Source organism: Elephantulus edwardii, unplaced genomic scaffold (assembly GCF_000299155.1).
Source record: "Elephantulus edwardii isolate Elephantulus edwardi_28Jun2011 unplaced genomic scaffold, EleEdw1.0 scaffold00279, whole genome shotgun sequence".
Lineage (NCBI taxonomy): Eukaryota > Metazoa > Chordata > Mammalia > Macroscelidea > Macroscelididae > Elephantulus > Elephantulus edwardii.
The window spans coordinates 2,795,161-2,800,506 of NW_006400029.1; the positions used below are offsets into that span (position 1 = coordinate 2,795,161).

At 42.0% G+C, this 5,346-nt stretch overlaps 1 protein-coding gene across 1 annotated transcript in view; it reads left to right on the forward strand.

Moving 5' to 3' along the window:
* Positions 1 to 611: 611 nt before the first annotated feature.
* WHSC1L1 (Wolf-Hirschhorn syndrome candidate 1-like 1) overlaps positions 612 to 5,346 on the forward strand; it is a 142,112-nt gene continuing 137,377 nt past the window's right edge. The window contains exon 1 of the mRNA XM_006900289.1: positions 612 to 1,045. The gene's annotated coding sequence lies outside the window, so the exon portion shown is untranslated. The remainder of the gene's footprint in view (positions 1,046 to 5,346) is intronic.

Sequence of the window (5,346 nt, forward strand, 5' to 3'; positions counted from 1 at the left end):
AAATTGCTACCATAGTTTGCACATGCAAACAGATGTGAAATCGGGAGCCCTTTTCTGACAGCTGTCGGACAGACATCCACAGACGCACAACAATTTTTCTTTCTTACTCGTCTTAACTGATGGCCCTTGTGTACTAACCTCTAGGAATTGTACAGCAATTCCACTCTGACGAGTAGCGTGTGGTGTTTAATAGGTGGTGTTATGTAATAAGTATCCACCAACATACATCCAGGAGCACAGTTTTACCTCTCAGGCCCAACCTTTAACCTGTCTCTCAGGTTTCTGTTTTGCTTTGCTTATCTCCTTTGCCTCAGTCTTTCCTGTCCCTTTGCCTTTATTGCTAGCAGTCTCATTGCTCGACTAGACTGGGGCCGCTCACATTTCTCGTTCTCGCTCCAGCCCCTCCTCTCCGCCTGGCTGAGTAGTCTCTTCCTCCTGTCTCGCCCCCACCCCCGCGCCTCAAGTCTGGGACTGCATTTCCCGGCGGGCGCCGCGACCAGCGGCCAATGAGGAGCTGAGGATTTGGCGGCGACAGCGGCAACCCGAGAGTCCGGGTCGGGGAGGGGGCTTTGTGCGCGGCGGCGGCGGCGGCGGCGGCGGCAGCGGGAGCGGGCGGCGGCCAAGAGGAGGCGGAGGTGGAGGCGAGCAGGGGCTGCCCACGAGTCGCCGCGAAGAGGCGTGCGAAGGCCAAGTCGAGCCCCGCGGACCCTGCTGTCCTGTTCTGGCCGCTAGCCACAGGCTTCTCTTTGGCAGTAGTGACTGCGCGCGATCCCCAGTCCCCCCACCTCCCCTTCCCACCCACCTCCGCAGCTTTCCTTCTCCCTCCCCACGCCTGGCCCCGTCCGGCCGTGGACCTCCTCGATGCCGGCCGCCATGGCTGAGGCGTCCGGCGCGGGGAAAATCTAGCACAGGCATTTCATGAGGCCTAGCCCGATTCCGTCTCCTCCCCACGCGGCTCCACGCAACCCAGCTCCACTCCGGGCCTCCATGTCTCTCCTGTGAGCGAACAGACACGGCCGGGGGGTTAGAATGGAACAAACTGAAGGTAAAGTGTGTATGTATGTGTGCTTTTTATACATGCCCACTGGAAGGAAGCGCTGGGGAAAGAACGATTGGGAGGGGGCGACTTAGGGACGGGGCAGGGAGTGGAAGAGAGACCCAGGCGAGGATGGGAGCGGAAGCAGCCACTTAAGGACTAAGCAAGGGTGGAAGAGAGAACCTGGCGGGGATAGGAGGGGAAGCGGCGACTCAGGGACCGAAGGAAGGGAGACTCGGGCGCAGATGGGAGGGGAAGCGGGTGGCGAGAAAGGTTTTGGGGGTAATCTAGAGGGAGGAGCCGACGTCGAGGTAGTGTGGAGAGAATTTGGGGGGTGGGGCAGGAGAGGTAGGATCGGGTAAAGAGACGTAGTGGCGTTGATCTGGGAATTGGGAGTAAAGGTGGGATGGGGGCGGGGATAAAAATGGAAAGGGGAGGGACAGGGAGAGGAGTTAGGTCTGAAGAAGATTCAGTGGTCTGGGTGGACAGAAATAGGGAGATTTGAGAGTGGAATATGAAAACTAGAAGAATCTGGGAGGATATAGAATTTGATGGAGAGATGCAGTGTCTAATGGGAATCATGGGGACCACGAGGGAATAGAAATGGAAGAGAAGGTGGATTAGAAAAAGGTATGCGATGTGATTGAGAGAATACAATTTGTAAATAGGAACTAGATTGAGGAAACTGGAAAGCATAAGATTGAGATAAGGAAGGAAATTAACTGGATGAAAAGAGGGATGGGTATTATTGACCATGCAAAAAAAAGAGGGAGAAGAAGGAATGGAGGATTGTTAAAGTGTTAGGAAAGGAAAGCTTTTTGTTCCTATATTTTTGTGTATTCTGTGGGTTTGTTTTTGTGGGTTTTTTTTTTTTTTTCAGAGAAAAAGAATGGAGAAGCTAGTGGTTATGGTGTTATGATTGTTGTGAAAAAGGGAGGTGTGGGTTTTACTGCGAAGAGGAGATATGTTTATATTATGGTGGGGAGATAAGGAGAGATACGGACATAATTTGATGGTTTTGGTGAGGGAGTGAAGAATATTCCGATTTAAAGGGGGCAGGGGCAGCCATGTTTGCTGCCAGGCACTGCAGTGTAAATAAATTCCATCTCCTCTCCGACATCAGCCTGAATCTGGAGTGGGCTCCCTTCTTTCTGTTCATGAACTCTGCATGTACATGTTAGGTCATTAAAGATTATTCCTAACGATCAAAAGGAGTTAGTGATGTTTTCAGTCTTGTATATTTTGCACCCCTCGCCCCGATTTTCCTTCTGATTACAAACAAGGCTTGCTGATGAACTGCAGTGTAACAGTTAACCTCTTTTTAAAAAGAAAATTAAGATTTTTTTTTTTGCTTGCTGAAGGAATCATTACTACTCTAATCGAAGATGGTCATGAAAAAAAGGTTTTAAATATTGGAGTTCATTTGTTTCCGAATCAGTCAACATATTTTCTGCAATTCTTTAAGTAAACAAGGAAATTGCATCGGTTATTTTACTTGAGCTTGTGCTCTTGGCACAGCACTGTTCAGGGGATGTGAAGGCTGTAGGGAAATCGGCTTGTGGTAGATTATCTTGTCTTATTTTGAATGCTGGAAAATTAGAAGTGTATTAATTTTAAAATGATATTTTTGATAGGTTTAGCATGTAGGTGATGAATGTGTTGAGAATAGTGTTGGGTTGTCTTTTTTTTTTTTTTTAATAAAAAAGCTCACGGAACTCTCTCTGCTCTTTGCTCCTAGTACAATCTCCAAAGGGCAGTTTAGCATAGTGCAACGATCTTTGAAAGTAGGCATGCAGTTCTTAGAGCTTCATTGAGGTGCCAATTATTTTTAGTGGAAACTTTAGATCATTCTCAGGAAAACTGTAATAACTCATTAATGTATCCAAATATACCTGCTTGTGTGATTTAAAATAGTTACTTAAATCCTTAAATATTTAACATTAGATAAGTTATTAAATGTTTTAAATAGGAAAAGAATGAAATGTATATATCTGACATTTTTACTTTGATTAGAATTTTAATTGGGATAATTAAAACTTTAATCCCTCATATTGATATTAAAACTGTTCTCTAACCAGGAAGGTAAGTGAAAATTGTAATCTGATGAAAAACAGTTGTAATACATATTGATTTAATCTTCCTTATTGGCTGGATCATCTCAGTTGTACAGAAGTTTAGAATGTGTTTTTGATCTGTTGGAAAAAATAGAGTATTGTTAGAGTGGTGCTTTGTGTTTGCTTTTAATGTGAAGGCTAGATTTAAAATTCAGAGTATTTTTGACACTCAATTTTTTAAAATTCTGAGAAAAAAATTTGTTCAAAAAATTAGCAAAATTGTTGCACAGAGATTGCATTTTTATGTCTCTATTTGACGTAACTATTTCTAGTTAATTGGTAAATTGCGTTTATGAATAAGTCTCATTCCCAAGTCAGAACCAACTCATAACTGACTCTCCAGTAGGTGTTTGGGGATTGCAAATCCCACAGAAAGAGATTGCCCATTTTTCTCCAGTGGAGCAGCAGGTGGGTTCAAACCACCTGAAAGATGTGGCCATTGGATTAACATCTCATCTCCCTACAGAAAATGCTGCCAGAGTTACCTCATGAATTCTTGTTGTTACTATGTACTGTTGAGTTGGAATCAACTTATGGCTGAACTTCAAAGGCTATAAGGTATATAAGAGAAGATTGCCCATCTTTCCACTAAGGAACAGCTGGTTGATATGAGCATGCACATGCCTTTGGGTTGGCAGCGGAATTCCTAATCCACTAGGCCACCAGAGCTCGCTCATGAAATTTTTCATAAAATTTTAGAAAAATTAAATATATAGTAAATTAAAAAAAAATAGAAAAAAGTCACATTGGAGGAGTGAATGACTAAAACAAATACAAACTCATCACATTGTCTTTGAGTTGGAACCAAGTCATAGTTGACCCTCTCTCTAGTGAGTTTTTGAGGAGGTTAGTTACCAAAGAGGAGATTGCTCCTTTCTCCCACAGAAGCACTGATGGATTTGAACTGTCAGAGAGGTGCTGCCTTTGTAGACAGTACAACTGACAATAAAGCATGCCACTAATGCTCCCCAAAGCAGATACAATCAGCATCCTATAAAGATTAGACCAGAGTTCCCTGCCCATCTGTCATGAATATTCTTCATTCCTTGGACATGTATCTATATACTGAAAAAGGCTATGCTGGTTAGTAGCAGTTAGTTAAAACTCAGAGTTTGAGTACATGTTTATCAACCCATTTGTTACCTGTGGTAGCCTTTTTTATCTCATAGTTGTTTTAATTTGCATCTCTCTTAGGGCTAGGGATTTTGAGCATTTCTTCATGTGCTTGTTAGTCATCTGAATGTCGTCTTCGGTGAAGTTGCCTGTTCATATCCTGTGCCCATTTTTCTATTGGATTCTTTACCTTTATCTTGTTGTGGTGCTCAAGTATTTCATAAATTCTGGATATAAGTCCCTTATCTGATATGTTATTACCGAATACTTTTTCTCAGTCAGTGGCCTCCCTTTTTACCCTGTTGGAGAAGTTTTTGGATGTGCATGTGGTAGCCCTTTTTAAATCTTAATTTAACAGTTAACTCTTTTTGGTATATATCAGTTAAATAAGTTTTAGATAGAGGAAATTGGTTGTGAGGTGATAATTGAGTAAACTGTTAGATCTTATTCTGAGAATATCATTTTTATACTTACCTGGCAGAAGAAATACCATGATCAAGAAGGTGGTTTTCCCAGGGCAAGGCTCACCCATTGCACTCCTAGTGTGCTGACCCCTGTGATTTCCCCAAATGTGGGAAACTTGACTGCATAATTTATGGTACTGGGGTACTGCGCGCACTGCTATCCCCTGTTATTGTAACGTAAAAAACAAACTATTAAAAAAAAAAGAGCATTATTTTTACTTTATAGCAACATACATCATCATTATTACAATAGCTGCTAAAAATGTGCTTTACAGTGCCAACAATTTCATGAGGTCAGTAGTCTTACCTGCTTTTTATACATGGAGAAATGAACCTCTGTGTATTTATAGATGGAGAAACTGAGATGAAATAGCTTGCTAAAATCACACAGATGATAAGTAACAAAGTTAGTCTTTGAACCCAGGTCTTTTCTAATTACATATCCTGGCACAGTTTCTTTAAAATGTCATAAAAATAATAACGTTCATGATTTTAATTTCTTTCAAAATATTACAGGACAAATAGTTATTAAATGTGACTGATTTTAAAGAGAAAACTGTTAATCATCTACTGTGATAACTAGTATGAAATTTTTTCAAATTTTAAAAAATAATTTTAA